Source organism: Sminthopsis crassicaudata, chromosome 6 (genome assembly GCF_048593235.1).
Source record: "Sminthopsis crassicaudata isolate SCR6 chromosome 6, ASM4859323v1, whole genome shotgun sequence".
Taxonomy (NCBI): domain Eukaryota; kingdom Metazoa; phylum Chordata; class Mammalia; order Dasyuromorphia; family Dasyuridae; genus Sminthopsis; species Sminthopsis crassicaudata.
This window is the reverse complement of record NC_133622.1, coordinates 110,956,357-110,976,883: the sequence shown is the minus strand read 5'-3', so window position 1 is coordinate 110,976,883 and position 20,527 is coordinate 110,956,357. Positions and strand designations below refer to the sequence as shown.

General features: G+C 33.4%; 1 long non-coding RNA gene and 1 pseudogene across 1 annotated transcript in view; both read left to right on the top strand.

The window, feature by feature from the left end:
* Positions 1-20,527, top strand: part of LOC141547992 (uncharacterized) — a 51,704-nt gene that overhangs the window by 22,985 nt on the left and 8,192 nt on the right. The window lies entirely within an intron of this gene.
* The window catches only part of LOC141548003 (glycogenin-1 pseudogene), a 30,067-nt pseudogene extending 9,540 nt beyond the window's left edge, over positions 1-20,527 (top strand).

Below are 20,527 nucleotides of genomic sequence, written 5' to 3'. Positions count from 1 at the left end.
AAATAGGGGATGAAGGGGTCCTACCAAACTCCTTTTATGACACAGACATGGTACTGATACCTAAACCAGATAGATCAAAAACTGAGAAAGAAAACTATAGACCAATTTCCTTAATGAATATTGATGCTAAAATCTTAAATAAGATATTAGCAAAAAGACTTCAGAAAATCATCCCAAGGATAATACACTATACTCAAGTAGGATTTATACGAGGAATGCAGGGCTGGTTTAATATTAGGAAAACTATTAGTATAATTGACCATATTAATAATCAAATTAATAAAAACCATATGATCATCTCAATAGATGCAGAAAAAGCATTTGATAAAATCCAACATCCATGCCTACTAAAAACACTTGAGAGTATAGGAATAAATGGACTAATAAATGTCAGGAGCATATATTTAAGACCATCAGTAATCATAATATGTAATGGAAATAAACTGGAACCTTTCCCAGTAAGATCAGGAGTGAAACAAGGTTGTCCACTATCACCATTACTATTCAGTATTGTATTACAAATGTAGCCTCAGCAATAAGAGTCGAGAAAGTGATTAAAGGAATAAGAGCAGGTAATGAGGAAATCAAACTATCACTCTTTGCAGATGACATGATGGTATACTTAGAGAATGCCAAAGACGCTGCTAAAAAGTTATTAGAAATAATTCAGAATTTTAGCAAAGTGGCAGGATATAAAATAAATCCACATAAATCCTCAGCATTTTTATACATCACCAATAAATTGCATCAGCAAGAGATACAAAGAGAAATTCCATTCCAAACAAATGTCGAGAGCATAAAATATTTGGGAATCCATCTACCAAAGAAACATCAGTAATTATATGAACAAAATTACAAGGCACTTGCCACAAAAACAAAGTCAGATTTAAATAATTCAAGAGACATCCAGAGCTCGTGGATAGGCCGAGCAAATATAATAAATATGATAATACTCCCCAAACTAATCTATTTATTTAGTGCTATACCAATCAGACTCCCAACAAACTATTTTAGTGACCTAGAAAAAATAACCACAAAGTTCATATGTAAGAGTAAAAGGTCGAGGATTTCAAGGGAATTAATGAAAAAAAAAAGTCAGATGAAGGTGGTCTAGGTATACCTTATTTAAAGCTATATTATATAGCAGCAGTCACCAAAACCATTTGGTATTGGCTAAGAAATAGACCGGTCAATCAGTGGAACAGATTAACTACAAAGGACAAAAAAGGGTACAACTAAATCAATCTAGTGTTTGATAAACCCAAATATACCAACATTAGGGAGAAAAACTCATTATTTGAAAAAAAAAAACTGTTGGGAAAACTGGAAATTAGTAAGCCAGAAATTAGATATGGATCCACACTTAACACCATATACTAAGATAAGATCAAAATGGGTCCATGATTTAGGCATAAAGAATGACACCATAAATAGATTAGAGGAACAGAGGATAGTCTACCTCTCAGACCTGTGGAGGAGCAAGGAATTTATAACTAGAGAAGAACTAGAGATCACTATTAATCACAAAATAGAAGATTTTGATTACATCAAACTAAAAAGTTTCAGTATAAACAATACTAATGCAAACAAGATTAGAAGGGAAGTAACAAATTGGGAAAATATTTTTAAAGTTAAAAGTTCTGATAAAGGTCTCATTTCCAAAATATATAGAGAATTGATCCTAATTTATAAGAAACCATACCATTCTCCAATTGATAAATGGTCAAAGGATATGAACAGACAATTCTCAGATAATAAAATTGAAACTCCATCCACTCACATGAAATAGTGTTCCAAATCACTACTTATCAGAGAAATGCAAATTAAGACAACTCTGATATATCACTACACGCCTGTCAGATTGGCTAAGAAGACAGCAACATATATTGATGAATGTTGCAGGGGATATGGGAAAACTGTGATACTAATACATTGTTGGTGGAGTTGTGAAAGAATCCGGCCATTCTGGAGAGCAATTTGGAACTATGCCCAACAAGTTATCAAACTGTGCATACCCTTTGATCCAGCAGTGCTACTACTGGGCTTATATCCCAAAGAAATACTGAGGAGGGGAAAGGGACCTGTGTGTGCCAAAATGTTTGTAGCAGCTCTTTTCGTAGTGGCTAGAAACTGGAAGATGAATGGATGTCCTTGAATTGAAGAATGGCTGGGTAAACTATGGTATATGAAGGCTATGGAATATTATTGTTCTGTATGAAATGACCAGCAGGATGAATTTAGAAAGGCTTGAAGAGACTTGCATGAACTGATGCTGAGTGAAATGAGCAGAACCAGAAGATCACTATACACTTCAACAACAATAATGTATGAAGATATATTCTGATGGACGTGGATATCTTCAACATAAAGAAGATCCACCTCACTTCCAGCTGATCAATGATGGACAGAAACAACTACACCCAGAGAAGGAACACTGTGAATTGCATGTAAAATATTACCACTACTGTCTATCTTCCCAGGTTACTTATACCTTTGGAATCCAATACTTAATGTGCAACAAGAAAATTGGATTTACACATATATATTATATCTAGGTTATAATGTAACACATGTAAAATGTATGGGATTGCCTGTCATCCAGGGGAGGGAGTAGAGGGAGGGAGGGGAACATCTGGAAACATGAATACAAGGAATAATGTTATAAAAATACTCATGCAAATATACTGTCAAAAATTTTAATTATAAAATTAATAAAAAATCTAATTTCCTCTAAGGTCCATTTTTGTTGTATTTTTCATGATACAGATGAATATATGTCTGCTGTTTCATTGAGTTTATTTTTCCATTGATGCAATAATGTTTGTTCATTTCTATAATATGTTGAATTTTATGTGATAGTGAGGCATTCAATTAGAAATTTTCAATAAAAATTAGCAATAGGTATAAGTGTCCTATAAAAAATTTAGTTTTTAGCTAGGTCCAAGTATATCATTTATCTGGAACTAACGATGCTGTTCTTATATTGTTAAATCAATAAAGTAAAGTCAACAAATATTTGTGATTAGTGCTTTTAAAGTGTTCTGTCTTCCTATTCACTTCATTGAAAAAAGGCCAAGGTTTCCCACTGTATCCAGACCCATTTCCAGGGATCCTGATCTATATCTTGCCACTGGATCCAGATGGTTTTAAAAGAGAAAGTGAGACTGGTGAATTTATAAAACCTTCCCTCACTTAAACCCAATTCATTTGCATTGATGTGCATCAGCTTCCTGATTTCACAATCTTCTTTGAAAATTAAAAACAAATAATATTGCATTTATGTGAAAGTAATATAGGTATTTTATTTGAGAAGTCCAGCTTCAAAAGGGAGGAGAGCTATAATTCAGTGACTTGAGTTGACAGTAGAATGAAGTATATCATAGATATATATGAACACAGCAGGAGATGTGAAATTAGCTTGAGAAAGATTGAAGATCAGAAGGATGGTGAATAATTGAAAGGTGAAAGAAAGATTCATAGGATATCAGAGGAAATAGGATTATAATAGATCTTGGTAAGGAGAGAATGTGCTTCTTCCTTAGATACTGAAATAAAAGAGAGAATGGGGGAGGGAATAAGTATAGTAGTTATGAAAAAGAAAAATGGATTTTTTTTTGTTTTCTTGATCAAATAAGAATGAAGGTTCTTTGATGAAAGAAAGCAGGAACATAATGTTATAGTACACTTGAGAAAATCTAATAAACTTTCAAAGAGTTTCTAAGAGGAAGACAATGAATGCAATTGGAGAATTATAACAGGAAAAGTTTTTCAATAGTGTGAGCCAAGTAGAGATTAGTTGACCATCTAAGTGGTACAGTAGATAGAGCAATTAACAGTGGAGTCAGGAAGACCTGAGTTGAAATTGAATTCTTTCTCAATCACCAAGAAAAAAGGGAGCTTGGATTATATTCTAAAGACACTCTTTCTAGAAGATATTTTGATGGAAAGAAGTTTAGTGCGTAAATCTCTGGTTCTGGCTATATGGTGTAGCAATGGCAACTCTGTCTTACCACAGCACTTTAGTTATAAGGTGAACTCTAGAATTATAGTAATGAATATGGATTAAATAGTTGTAAATTTCATGCCAATAGTTCCTGAGGGCATACATTCATAGTCAATGCCTCATCCTGCTCCACACTTTGGTTTGGGATAGCATACTATTGCTCTTTTCACAAGATACTAGCTTCTTCAGTACAATGTGAAGGTAAAGCTGAAACTTTAAATACATGCTACTGATCATTTTAAGAAAAATTACATATATTCATATACTCTCAAGTATTTTTAATCGGAATGGGTGTTGAATTTTATCAAATGCATTTTCTGCACCTATTAAGATAAATTAAATATCTTAAAATACTGAAAGGACAGTAGCCAAATTTAGTAGGACATTGCCAAATGATTAGAATTGTTTCAAAGTGAGAATTATTGAAGGAACGGATGAAAACAAAATCTGTGAATGATTCTGAAAAAAATCATTGCTGCAGATATGTACAATTTTCCTTAAAACCTGCTAGAGTTTTTTTTTTTTGTATTTGCAAGATACAAATGGGATTATTTCAAAGAATAAATGAAAATTTAATTGAAAGAAAACTTTGTTCTGCATTTTACCTAACTTTTAAACATTTTTCATATCTTTTTTTTTAAAGTGAAATTGAATACTTGACTTTTAGCATCCTGGTTTTATAACTAGGTTAACATAGAAGGAATGGATGATTTTTCTTACTAAGGAATTTGTGGAGTGCCATAAAGTCTTGCTTTGAGGATTAGATTCCATATCTGGATCATGGGATTGTAGATTTAGCCTTAGCTATTTTCATATATTACTTTTTGGGTGCCTAAGTTGTTTGTAAATCTATTGGAGAAAAAGTATGTGAGTGAGAAGTGGAAGTGAAATTCATCAAGTAAAAACTGAGATCTACCAAATTCTGACTATGCATGTCTCAAATTACTCCTTTTTTATTATTCAGATCATTATTACCTCATTTGAAGAAAAAAATGTATACCTTGAAACCCTAAATACATATAATCCTATCCATCTGCCTCTTCCTCTTTCCATTTTACTTTTCTACTCTTCCTTTCTTCTTCTTTCTTTTCTTCTACTCTTCTCCATTCTCTTCTTTCTTCTCTTCTTCCATTTAGTAGAATTATAATTTGATGCCACCTTATGACAAGAGAGTGATCTTCAGTTCTTAATGGTGAGATCAATGGAATACAAACTCTGGAAGATTCTGCCAAAATAGGAAAGACTTTGAGTCTGGATCTGGTGATGGAAGATTTGGTATGTCAGTTATCTGAGGATCAATCTAAATTCAAAAGTTCTTTATAAGGCTAGTTATAGAAAGATCAATTTTGGTCATAAGAATCCTCAAAGACTGTTCTTTCCAGAGAGGTTTTGAGATCTGTAATTATGGAGAATATATCTGCACTGATAAAATCCTTGTAGAAATGAATTAAATATCATTATCATTGTCATTACCAAAAAGTAGTATGATATGATGTACAGAGGCTGACTGAGAGCATGAAGAGATGTCTATGACATCTATTGGCTGTGTTACTATGGCAAATAATATAACCTGTCAATATTATGTCAACTGTGGAAGTCAGGTATTCTTTATTTTCATGTGTCATGGAGCCTTTCATATTCTGGTGAAATTTATGAATCCCTTCCTGGAGTAGTTTTATTCAGACTCATAAAATAGATTACATAGGATTATGAAGAAAATCAAAATTAATAAATGCAGTTATAGATAAATGAAGACACAGACATATATATGTATACACATATATTTATATATATATATATATTTATATGATAAAGAAAATCAATTATATTGATATAGTTTGATATATATATATATATACATATATATATATATTCCTGCATACATATGTATGTTTTGCAATTATATTTAATACATCTATAAAGGGCACAGAAAAATTCTATTTTATGAAGATAAAGTTTCAAAGAAGATCCTGATCTACATTGGCAGAAATTTCCTTCTCCGGTAGTTCCTTTAACCAATAAAATCACATATGTAAGCAAAAACTTTTAGTGGGAATCCATTGTAATTTTTTGAGTTCTTCACCTCATTCCTGTCTTGTGGCAGGTAGGAGAAAGGGCATGAATCGAAGATTAGATATAATTTGTAGAAGGCAACTTGTATACATACCCACATACTCAGGTTTCTGATATGTTCATAAATGGTGAAACGTATTAACAGGGCAAATCCCTACTGGTTCAAGTCCAACTCTTCATCGTTATTTCAATTCTCAGTGCTACTACACTATACCACAATTGTAATCCATGACATGGTGCCATTTTGAATTCCAATACATTGTCAATAAACTTCTATATTTTTGAAATTTATGATTAATTTTCTTGTATCCCTTCAGTATAACTGAAATTTCCATCATATCTATAGAAATTCTATTTACTATTTAGTACATTTGACTACTGACAAGACCAGAAGAGGCAAATATATTCCTCATCCTCAATATTCTCCTTGATTTTAGATTCTTTTTTTAAACTATCTTCTTCCAGTGACCATTCCTCTGCAAGAATCATGCATTCACTTACTAAATATTGCATCATGTAGAATGAAATGTACTATTTACAAAGTAAAAGAAATGTTTTGGGATGATTAGATATGAATGGCTTTGCTATTCTCAACAACACTATTAACCAAGATTATTCTGAAGGACTTATAATGAAAAATGCTATCTATTCCCAGAGGAAGAATTAATGGGATCTAAGTACAGATTGATGCATACTTTTTAAAAATCCTTAAGGTTTGTTTCTTCATTTGTTTGAGGGATAGAGATCTATGTGTTTCTTTCCCAAAACATGACTTTTATGGAAATGTTTTGCATAACTTAAAAAAAAAGAAATAAACTTCCATGGCATATAAGGCTGCATAGTGGAGAGATTACTAGGCATGGAATCAAGATTTGAATTCAAATATGACCTCAGACACTTCCTAGCTATATGATCCTGTGTAAATTGCTTGACCTCTGTCTGTTTAATTATCCTCAGGTGTAAAAATGGGGACAAAAATGACTGCCTCTGGAATATTGTAAAGATCAAATTAAATAAATTTTGTAAACCACATGTAAACCATTTCACAAACCTTAGTGTTTTATACAAATGTACTATTTTTATGTCTTATTTTGACTATTTCCCCACTATATTTGGCTTTCCAAATTCCTAATTCCATTTTACTCTAATTTGTCTACATTCATCTTTTAAAAATACAGTTTTTAACATATTCAATCTCTGTTCAAAAATGTGAAGTGCCTATCAATAAATTTTCAACTCACAGAACTATAGAATTTGAGTATCAGAAGACACATCTGAAGCTATACACATAGAGAATTCTACTACAACATATCTGATAATAATTGTCCAGTCTCAAAAGATGTTTAAGAGAAATATCATCATGGGGCATTTTACTCTTTTTGAACAACTGTATGGGGAAATTTTTTCCCCCTAATATCATATGTAAATGGTACTCTTGGTATCTCTCACTCATTGTTTCTGGTTGTGGTCTTTGGCTTTCAATAGATCAAGCAGAATCTCTCTTAGACATGACAATTCTTCAGATACATGAAGATAAATATTGGGTTTTTGCTTAATTTTATTATATCATTCTGTTCTAAAGAATAATCATATTAGTTTATTTTCTTCCCATTCTCATATTATGGATTCAAGGTGCTTTCCCAGTGAGATTGCTTTCCTAGAATCTTTTGGTTTGCCAATTTGTTTTTCCTTTAAAAATTTGGTTTTGTATTTCTAGTCATATGAAAAGGTGCTTAACTTCCTATTGATCACAAAAATGTGGTGGAGTTGTAAAGTGATCCAACCATTCTACAGAATAATTTGGAAGCATAACCAAAGGGCTATCAAGATGTGTATACTTTTTGATAGCAGCGTTTCTACTGTGCTTATATCCCAAAGAGATCATAAAGGAGAGAAAGGGCAAAAATGTTCATGGCAGCCCTTTTTTCGTGGCAAGAAACTGAAAACTGAATTGATGCCCATCAATTGGAGAATGGCTGAATAATTTATGGTATATACATATTATGGAATATTATCATTTTATAAGAAAAGATCAGCAGGATTGTTTCAGAGAACTCTGGAGAGACTTACATGAACTGATGCTAAGTGAAATGAGCAGAACCAGGAGATCATTGTACATGACAACAAGATTGTATGATGATAAATTCTGATGGACATGACTCTTTTCAACAATGAGATGATTCAAGCCAGTTCCAATGATCTTGTAATGAAGAGAGCCCATCTACGCCCAGATAGGGGACTGTGGAAACTGAGTGTATATTGCCACATAGCATTTTCACTCTTTTTGTTTTTGTTTTCTTTCATTTTGTTTTCTTTCTCATTGTTTTTCTTTTTTTCATCTGATTTTTATTGTGCAGCAAGATAATTATATACATGTGTATACACATGTTGGACTTAACATATATTTTACCATGTTTAATATATATTGGATTACTTGCCATCCAGAAGAATGGGTGGGAAGAAGGGGGAAAATTTGGAACATAAGATATTGCAAGGGTCAATATTGAAAAAATTATCCATGCATATGTTTTGAAAATAAAAAGCTTTTATAAAAAATTTAAAAAAGAAATGACAAAAATAATTGTTTTTTTTTATACTTGCAAGCATATTAAATACTTTAATACTGGGTGGAGTCAAGATGGTGTAGATTCAAGATGTATGAGCTCTTCATGGCTTCCCTCAGATCAACACTATATTAATCCTCTGAATTGGTTCTGGAATGACAGAACCGACAAATATTTGAAGTGTAAAAAAATTCCAGGAGAAAATATTTGGAAGACTTCATAAAAGTTTTGTTCCAATCAAGCACAGGGAAGTGGGAGGGAGAGGAGTGGACAAGCACAGACTCAGGGCACAGACCCAAGGTAGAGAGATCTCTACATTATGGAGAATCTGATGGGAGAGTCCTAGCCAAAATACAGCAGCATTGTCTACATTGTCCTCATTCAGAAGCTAGTAGATCAGCAGACTAGCCATGAGATATCTAATAGAATTACCAAAAGGCTTCTGCCCCTCAATCCCAGAATGACAGACATTAGCCACATCCACCCAACACAGGAAAGAAGGCAGCAGCACTGGCCTGTAAAGGAAGCTTGGGATAATTTCCCTTTTTCTGTAAGAGCAGATCTCAACCTTTAAAAGTAATCAAAAAAAAAAAAAAGAGAGAGAGCCCTGATCTTATATAAGTTTTATGGACACATGGAAGAACAGATCTCAAATCCTAAGGACACTAAAATCTCCTGAAGTCTCAAAGGGTTTTTATCAGTTGCTCCCCATCTCATAAAGCTCTCTTGACAAAATTAAAAAAAAAATGATCTTAAAAGAGAGTTAGAAGAAAAATGGGGAAAGGAAATACAACTTTCCAAGAGAGTTTGGAAAAGTTACCACAGAAATTATCTGAAGAAAAATCCTTTAAAAATAGATTTAATAAAATAGAAAAAAGGACATAAGTCCTTACAAATAATTTTTTGATGAAATGGAAAAATCATATAGCTCCTTGAAAAAACAGAATTTTTGAAATGAAAAAAAAATCAAATAAACAAAACAACTAAATAAGAGCTTTTGAATAAAATATTTAATTGGCCAAATACAAAGGAGATGTTTAAAAAACTAATTGAAGAGGGAGCGGTTTGAGTGTGACCCTGTTCAGCACCCAATAGGCAAGAGACCTGTAAACTCAGACAAGGTTTTCCATGCTTTTCTCCATTCCCCATCCCCCATATTCCTTTTCCTCTGTAGGGACCCCATCTGTTCATCTTGGGCCCCTTTTGGGAGCTATTGAGCCTCTGTAGTTGCTGCTTTTTCGTTGTGGGCTGGAGTGCAGATATTCACATATACTCACCCCCTGTTCTCATCCTCTTATCCTGTTGGCTTTAGATGATGTCTGTTACAGATCAGGCATTTGTGACATTTGCTACCAATGATGTTTACTGCCAAGGAGCTCTTATTCTTGGATAATCCTTGAAAAATCACAGGTTAACAAGAAAATTGGTGATACTAATTACATCTCAGGTCTCCAGGATATTGAGGGATATTCTCTACAAAGTTTTCGATGAAGTACTTGAAGTGGATTTGGAAGGTAGTGCCGACTATGTCCACTTGGCTTTGCTGAAGAGACTAGAACTTGGTGTAAAATTCACTAAACTTCACTGTTGGACTCTTACTCGTTATAGTAAATGTGTCTATATGGATGCTGATACATTGGTGCTGTGTAATATTGATGAGCTTTTTGACCGTGAAGAGCTCTCTGCAGCCCCAGAGTCTGGATGGCCAGATTGTTTCAACAGTGGAGTATTTGTTTTCCAACTACCTCTAGAAACCCATAACCTCCTGATGCAGCATGCAGTAGAATGTGGAAGTTTTGATGGGGCTGACCAAGGATTACTGAATAGTTTCTTCAATAACTGGGAAACTTCAGATATTCACAAACATTTGCCATTTCTCTATAATTTGAGCAGTAGCACCATCTATACATATAGACCTGCTTTCAAAAAATTTGGCTCAGATGTAAAAGCGGTCCATTTTTTGGAGCCATCAAAGCCTTGGCATTACAAATATAATCATCAGACTGGCTCAATGATTTCAGAGAATTTAACTTCAGATTCTCAGCATCATGTCTCCTTTCTTGATCTCTGCTGGAAAATATATGATGAGAGCATTGTGCCTTTTTTGATAAAGTCCAGTATGTAGCAGAGCATGAATCTCAAGAACAAACAATTTCTCTTTGTGGCGCTGCTAAATCACGGAAAAGTTCAAATTCAAGCCAAGAGCATAAACAAAATTTACCTGTTCAGGAGTTTTCAGAACAGAGACTGGAAATAACTCTTCCTACTCTGATACCAGAAGTGACTGAGAAAGATCAGCCAGTGCAGAGAGATGAATATAATTCTCCTGAGTGTTTCCTGGAACCAAATAATGAACCACTTGTAGAGTTCACCAGTGACCCTGTTCCTGTACACAGTTTGGAGCAGCCAGTCCATAAAGGGGAACCCAATTCTCCTGAATGTTTCCTGGAACAAAACAATGAACCATCTGCACAGTTTACTAGTGACCCTGTTTCTCTACACAATTTGGAGGTTGAGTCGGCCTTTTCTGTAACAGAACTTTCCATTCAACAGAAAGAAAAGGAACCCAGTGCAGAAGAAGAAAGAAGGAAATGGAAAGAAGGCTGTGTGGACTACATGGGAAAAGATTCATTTGCATATATTCAGAAAAAAATTGGATATATTTTTAACAGTAGTTTTGTCAGCTGTGTCTGTATTCTCATGAAAATGTTGTTGCCATTATGCTCATTCTTCTGTGAAATGACAAAAACTCTCTTTTAGCTCTTAGTAATAGCAAAGGCCTTTTAAATAATGTTTGTCTCTATTTATTTTCAGCCAACTTGAGTGCCTCAATATAAGTAGTGCAGAAAATTCAAGTCTAGCTTGAAATGTCTAGCTGACCCAAGATAAATAACTTCTAGTATTCCCTATTATCTCTGTACCTTACTTAATCTTGGCAGCAAAATTATTTGGAATAAATATAGACTTTTTGGTAAATGTTTGCATTATAATGGGAAGAATACCTAAAATGTAGACCTATTCAGGTGGAAAAATATTGCTGCTTAGTGTAGTTAAAAATTACAGATCAGCCTTGCAATTTTCTTTTCTTTAAAAATGCTAGGGGATGCAGTTGATGTTCTGGGAAAGATTCATGATAAATGCATATCTATTCCTGTGTGATTTGAGTTAAATTTCAGTAACTCACCTTTTTAATTTCACTTTCAGCTTTAAAATCTCATGGACTTTTTTTGATGTCTCTGCCAGGAACACTGATTTTGAACATAACACATAGAGAGATGTTCACCTGAATGATAAAAAATTTACTTTAGTTTTATGTAGAAGAGTTGGCCATAAGGTTTCCAAAGAATTAATAGTTTATTTTAGTTTTTCATAGATCAATTCATTGCAGCAATATTTAAAATATTTTTGCTTGAATAAAAGGAAATTTGTAGTCTCTGTTAAATTCTTTCTTCCCTCTTCTCCTTATCAATATATATATATATATATATATATATATATATATATATATATATATATATATATATATATATATATATATATATATATATAATATTCACTAACTCAATTTTAACTAACTTATTTAATCATGGTGCTTTACAAACTTTTTCAATAGATTCAAAGGAATTCTCAGTTTTATGAGACTGGTTGCTTAATCTCATGAGTTCTCAAAAGAACCTGTATTCCATTAATCTTCAATGGATATTGTTACATTTCTTATGACCATTGTTACTGACCAGGCAAATTTATCATAATAACCAGGCAACTCATGCTATTGAAACAAGAGGGAAAATTATTTTTTTAATTTTTAGTGATATATTTATTAGAAGTCTATGGAAAAAATGAATGACTAATTTGCAGTTTATTTTGGAGTGGCTGGGAAGTTCACCTATATGCTGTGGTGTTTTAATTAAATGAATATATGTGAAAACATTTAAAAACTCCCTGAGGTTATTTGGTTCTGTGTCAAGGAGATCGAAATGAACTTTAAAATAGCTCTTTTCTGTTAGGGCATCAGCTTATCTGAGGAAGTAGGATTTAGAAGCTTCATTTCTGCTTATGACTGAATGATTGCTGACCCAATAGTCTTTGCTAATATATCATATACATATTGATTAGGGAAAGTTGTGGGTCAAATATAGAACTGGTGATCTATATCCAATATGAATTGTTTAAGAAAGGAATGCACATATTGTATGTTATGCTATTGAACAGTGAATAATAATTAATAAGTCTAAAACAAAAATAAAATACGGAGTTGTTAACTAACTTTGTTCTCAGCTTCTTTTGTCTTTGGGAATGTGTTAACAGAGATAGCTAATTGTTCTCTGGTGCAAATTAAACTGTGCAGGTCAGTCTTGCTGTGCATCAGGATTTTTCTTCTGATTTAAACTGTTCCTGTTTAAATGTTGTATAATCTACTAGTATGTGCTTTGCATGTGTTTTTCTGGGAACACAGGGTGATGTTTTATGTTAAGAGGAAAGCAGTTTTACTATATATTTCCAAATTCTCCAAATAAAAAATAAACAAATGTATGCTTAAAAAAACTAACAGAAGAAAATAATTTACTAAAAATTAGAATTGAACAAATGGAAGGGAATGACTCAATGAGATGTCAAGAATCAACCAAACAAAATTCAAAAATAGAATAAAATGTAAAATATCTCATTGTAAAAACTACTGATCTGGAAAATAGATCCAGAAGAGACAATTTAAGAAATTTTGGACAACTTGAGGAAAACTGCCCTGATGCCATTGAAAGAATTAATCAATCACCTCCTGACAGAAACCCCTAAAATGAAAACTCCAATGAATATTGTAGCTAATTTCAGAATTATCAGATAAAGGGGAAAATATTGCAAGTATCCAAGAAGAAACTATTCAAATATTGAGGAGCCAAAATTAGAATCACTTTAAATGATTGAAGGACTTGGAATATGATATTCCAAAGGGCGGTAGAGCTGAGATTGCAGCCACAAATCAGCTATCTGGCAAAGTTAACCATATCTTTCAGGAAAAATGATAAACATTCCATGAAATAGGAGTATTTCATTTATTTCTGAAAAACACATCACAGGTGAGCATAAAATTTGATCTTTAAATTCAGAACACAAGAGAAGCATAAAAAGGTAAAAATGAAACAAAACAAAAGAAAAGAAGAAACAAACAAACAAACAAAAATATTTTTCTTTGAAAAGTTAAAAAGTTTACATCCCTATATGGAAAGATGATTTGTTTAACTCTTGAGAAGTGTATCTGTTAATTATTTTATTATAATGATATAAAAATAAATTAAAGGTGAAAAAAGGAGTGTGATGAAAGAAGAGGAAAAGGAGGGTAAAATGGTGGAAAGGAAAGAGAAAAGTATAATTGGGGTAAAATAAGATGGCAGAAAATTTTGACTGTGAATGTGAATGGGTTGAATTCTCCCATAAAACAGAAACTGATAGCAGACTGGATTAAAAGCCATAATCCCACAATATGTAGTTTACAAGAGATGCATTTACAGCACAGTGATACATATAAAGCAAAGATAAAATAGTAAACAGAATCTACTATGCTTCAGCTGAAGTAAAAAAAAAAAAAAAAAAAGAAGAAGGCAGTGATTCTGATCTCAGATTAAGCAAAAGCATAAATAGATGTAATTAAAACATGTAAGGAAGGAAACTACATCTTGCTAAAGGGTACTATTAGATGAAGAGGTATTGATTCTTCAATACTAATATCAATACTAAGCATACACACACTAAGTAGTATAGCATCCATGTTTCTAAAGAAGAAGTTAAGAAAGTAGCACGTAGAATTAGAAAGCAAAAATGTACTAGAGGAAAATCTCACACTGGTTCTATAAGTACGAGGTAAATCAAACCACAAAATAAATAATAAAGAAGTTAAGGAGGTAAATAGAATTCTAGAAAAGCTAAGCATGATAGACCTTCAGAGAAAATTGAATGAAGACAGAAAGGAATATACATTTTTTTAGGAAGTACATGGAATCTACACAAAAACTGACTATATATTAGGACATAAAAACATCAAAAGCAAATGCAGAAAGGAAGAAATAATAAATGCATATTTTTCTGATGAACATACAATAAAATAATGTAATAAAATACAATATTAATAAATATTAATAAAATACAATATAATAAAAACAACATATAATAAAATAATAACATGTAATAACATAATAGAAATAAGATGTAATAAAAGGCCAGGGAAAAATAGACCACAAATTAATTGCAAACTAAATATACTGATACTAAAGAATGAGTGGATGAAACTACAAATCATAGACACAATAAATAATTTCATCCAAGAGACAATAGCAACATTTATGGAATGCAGTCAAAGAAGTTCTTAGGTGAAGGTTTATATCTTCAGATGTTTACTTGCATAAAATATAGAAAGAAAAGATCAATGAATTGGGCAAGCAAGTAAAAAGTTTAGAAAAAGAACAATCTATAAACACCTAATTAAATTAAACCAGATTTGCAATTCTGAAGATAAAAAGGCAGATTAGTAAAACTGAAAGTAAGAAAAAATATCTAATAATAAAGAAAACTGTTGATTTTATGAAAAAAGCAACAAAATAGTTAAACATTTAGTTAACTTGATTAGAAAAAAAGAAAGAAGAAAATAAAATTATTTGCATCAAAAATAAAAAAAGGTAAACTTTCTACCAGTGTAGAAAAAGTTAGAACATTAATTAGGAGCTATTTTGCCCAATTGTATGTCAAATAATCTGATAATATAAGTGAGATGGATGAATACTTATAAAAATATATTGCCTAGAAGCACAGAAGATGAAACAAATTATTTAAATACTCCATTTTAGAAAAAAAGAAATTAAAAAAGAAACTAATGAACTCTCTAAGGAAAAAAAAAATCTTCAGGGCCAGATGGATTACAGGTAGAGAATTCTACCAAACATTTAAAGAAAAAATAGTTGCAATACTATGCAAAGTATTTGGAAAAATGAGGAAAGCAGTTCTATCATATTCCTTTTTTGACACAGATATGGTGCTGATAGTTAAACCAGGTAGGATCAAAACAGAAAAAGAAAATTTTATATCAATTTCCCTAATCATTATTGATGCAAAAATCTTCATTCATCATGATAATATGCTATGAACAATTAGGATTTATATAAGGACTGCAGGGCTGCTTCAATATTAGGGAAAGTATTAACATAAATGTTGTATCAATAACTATACTCAGAGGTATCATATGATTATCTCAAGATACAGAAAAGCATGTAACAAAATTCAACATCCATTTCCATTAAAATGATCAGTAGCATCTCGTTAAAACCATCATGAAGCATCATACATAATGAGTAAGAGATCAGGTTTGAAACAAGATTGCCCTATCACCATTACTATTCAATATTTTATTAGAAACATTAGCTTTAGCAATAAGAAAAGAAAACAAAATTAAAGGAATTGGGGAAGGTAATGATGAAACCAAATTATCAATCTTTCTAGATGATAAGGCATTATACTTAACAGAACCTAGAGAATCAACTAAAATGTACTTGAAATAATTCATGATTTTAACAAAATTGCAGGATGAATTATAAATCTGCTCAAATCCTCAGAATTTCTGCATGTTACCAACAAAGTCTGGCAGGAAGAGAGGGAAAGAGAAATTGCATTTCAAATAACTGTAGATAGGAGGGTGGAGCCAAAATGGAAGAGAAGGCACACTCAACTTTCTAAGCTCCTCTCATATCTCACGACCAATTATTAAATTCAGCTTCAAAAATAGTGCTTGACTGGCAAAATTCATTAAGACTAAAAGTACAATTTACCAACTGAAGATAATCTGAAAGTTCGTCAGAAAAGGTTTGTCTTGAGGGGCCAGAACAGATGTGCTCAAAGAGGGAAATAGGAGAGGCTGGCAAACAGTAGACCATGGGAGCGGGTAGCCTCTGCAGATAGAAAAATTACAGAGACAATTCTGGCATAGGCCGATAGCTCTGCCTTGGTTTTAAAGCTGCAGACCAGCAGAGAAATTAGAGCCAAAGGCAGAGGGGTACTTTAAAAAAATGCCAGAACATAACAGCATCTGGCTGTACCCATCCAAAACCAAAAGTGACACAGCAAGAACAACAACACAGCTGTGCAGCCCCATTCTGCAGTATGGGGCTTTTCCTCTGGGCAGTTACAAATCTGCATGGCAGGAGGGCACAGCCCAGGGCAGCCTCTACTCTGCACAGTGGAGGGCTTGGACTGGGACAATAGAACTTCTGTCATGAGACTATGCTTCCCTGTGCAGAGAAACTTCCAGGCCGTGTAGGGATATTCACTGGTCAGCTGCTTATACCCACAGTCCCACAGCAGGCTTTGGCTTGGGGTAGTGACACTTTTGCTGCAAAGTCTTAAGCTTCATGGCCCTTGATAATCCACACAGCAGAGTTTTTCACTGGGCACTTCTGCAGCTCCGCCCATGCTAATTATGTCTCAATCACTTCCAGTGGGGATGGGGAATTCTTTCCCAGAACACTCCCCTATCTGGCCACTCTTTGTAGCTGGTTGGCACCTATCCTTCCTTTGCAGAAGAAGCTGGTAACCTCCTTGCCCTGACGACAGACCTTAAAGGCTTTAAAAAAAAAAATGAGTAAAAAAACTCAAAAGGATTATCAATAGCTTCTATACAGAAAGAGAGGAGGTTCTCAAACCCAAGGAGACTAATATTAAGGAGCCTCCAGACAAATAATACTCTCCTAGAAGAGACTATTAAAAAATCTCAAAAGAGAGTTAGAAGAAAAATGGGGAAAGGAAAGAGAAGCTATGCCAGAGATAATAACTTCCTGAAATGTGAATGGAAAAGGTAAAGAAATTACAGGAAAGTAGGATATGTGAATTGGAAAAGCTAAAGAACTTCCAAGAAAGTAGGATTTGTGAATTGGAAAAGGAAATAACTCACTTAAGAAAATAGTGAAATGGAAAAAAAGTTCCATTGAGCAAAACAAGTCATTTAAAAACTCAACTGACATATAAAAAAATAAGTAAAAAGTAAAAGAAGCTAATGAAGAAATAACTCATTAAAAATCAGAACTAAGAAATTCCATTTAAAGTAACTACAGATAGTATAAAATATTTAGGTATCTATCTGCCAAGGGAAAATCAGAAACTATATGAGCAAAACACTTTCCACACACATTAAGCCTGACCAATTGGAAAACTATTAAATGCTTTTGGATAGGGCGAGCAAATATAATAAAAATGACAATACTACCTAAACTAATCTATTTATTTAGCGCTATACCAATGAAACTCCCAAAAAACTATTTTAATGACCTAGAAAAAATAACAACAAAGTTCATATGGAAAAAGAAAAGGTCAAGAATTTCAAGGGAATTAATAAAAAAAAAAAAAAAAATCAAATGAAGGTGGCCTAGCTGTACCAGATCTAAAATTATATTATAAAGCAGCAGTTACCAAAACCATTTGGTATTGGCTAAGAAATAGACTAGTTGATCAGAGGAATAGGTTAGGTCCAAAGGACAAAATAATCAATAACTCTAATAACCTAGTGTTTGTCAAACCCAAGGACGGCAGCCTTTGGGATAAGAACTCAATATTTGACAAAAATTGCTAGGATAATTGGCAATTAATATGGCAGAAAATAGGCATTGACAAACACTGTACACCAAAGTCAGGTCAAAATGGGTTCATGACCTAGGAATAAAGAATGAGATTATAAATAAATTAGAGGAAGATAAGATAGTTTATCTCTCAGACCTGTGGAAGGGGAATGAACTAGAGATCATTATTGATCACAAAATAGAAAACTTTGTTTATATCAAATTGAAAAGTTTTGTACAAACAAAATTAATGCAGATAAGATTAGAAGGGAAATACTAAACTGGGGAAACATTTTTTACAGTCAAAGGATCAGATAAAGGCCTCATTTCCAAAATATATAGAGAATTGACTCTAACATATAAGAAATCAAGCCAATCTCCAATTGATTAATGGTCAAAGGATATGAACAGATAATTCTTGGATAAAGACATTGAAACTATTTCTAGTCATATGAAAAGATGATCCAAATTATTATTAATCAGAGAAATGCAAATTAAAACAACTCTTAGATACCACTACACATCTGTCAGATTGACTGGAATGACAGGGAAAAGTTATGCAAAATGTTGGAGGGGATGTGGGAAAACAGGGACACTGATACATTGTTGGTGGAACTTTGAATACATCCAGCCATTTTGGAGAGCAATTTGGAACTATGCTCAAAAAATTTATCAAACTGTGCATACCCTTTGATCCAGCAGTGTTGCTACTGGGTTTGTATCCCAAAGAGATCTTAAAGAAAGGAAATGGACCTGTATGTGCAAGAATGTTTGTGGCAGCCCTCTTTGTGGTGGCCAGAAACTGGAAACTACGTGGATGCCCATCAATTAGAGAATGGCTGAATAAATTGTGGTATATGACTATGATGGAATAATATTGTTTTATGAGAAATGACCAACAGGATGATTTCAGAAAGGCCTGGAGAGATTTGAATGAACTGATGCTGAGTGAAATGAATAGGACCAGGAGATCATTGTATACTTCAACAACAATACTATATGATGATCAATTCTAATGGATGTGGCCATCTTCAACAATGAGATGAACCTAATCAGTTCTAATTGAGCAGTAATGAACTGAACCATCTATATCTAGCAAAAGAACTCTGGGAGATAACTATGAACCACTACATAGAATTCTAAATCCCTCTAATTTTGTCTGCCTGCATATTGGATTTCCTTCACAGGCTAATTGTACACTATTGCAAAGTCCGATTCTTTTTATACAGCAAAACAACTGTTTGGACAGGTATACATATAATGTATTTAATTTATACTCTAAGATATTTAGCATGTATTGGTCAACCTGACATCTGGGGTGGGGGAGGAGGGGAAAAATTAGAACAAAAGGTTTGGCAATTGTAATTGTTGTAAAATTACCCATGCATATATCTGGTAAATAAAAACTATTAAAATAAAAAAAAATCAGAACTGAACTGTTAGGATTACTAAGTGAGAACTCGGGTTGTCTGGATAATGACAAGGTGAGAATTCAGGTTGGACAATTACAAGGTGAGAACTCAGGTTGACTTGATGGAAGGAGCAGGCTCATTGGCTGAGGTGGTTCTTCCCAGAAGCCCTTGCATTATCCCACGCCCATTCTCTGGGAGAATAAAAGAGAGAACAGTGGGCCTTGAAAGTGAGTCTGCCTGGAGAAGGATAAGAGCTGGAGGAGATTCAATAAGAAGACTCTGCATGGCATCAGGCTGGACGGGGCTCTCTGCAGGAAGGGAAGTCACTTCTAAGGACAAGAGTTAACAGCAACTGCCTGAAGACAACGGTTCACTACAGGAAGAAGAATCTGTCTGAAAGATTTGAGTAGACACAGCATATCTCTTCCCAGAGAGCGATCTGGCAGCTTCTGGAGACGACAGCTCACTACAATTGGCGCCCAACGTGGAGCAAGGACTTTTGCTTATCCTGACAAGAGGAGAATAAAAGAGAGAACAGTGGGCCTGGAAAGTGAGTCTGCCTGGAGAAGGATAAGAGCTGGAGGGGATTCAATAAGAAAAAGTCTCTGAATTACATCAGGCTTGACGGGGCTCTCTGCAGGAAGGGAAGTCACTTCTCTGGACAAGAGTTAACGGTCCAGACAACTGACACAGAGCTGTCACAGAGAGCTGACACAGCAGATCTCCTGCCAGAGAGAGACGACAGCACGTTACACTGAACAAATAGAAATGAATGATTCATTGAGACATCAAGAATCAGTCAAACAAAAGCAAAAAAAAAAAAATGAAAAATTAGAGAAACACATTAAATATCTTCTTGGACAAATGATAGACCTGGAAAATAGA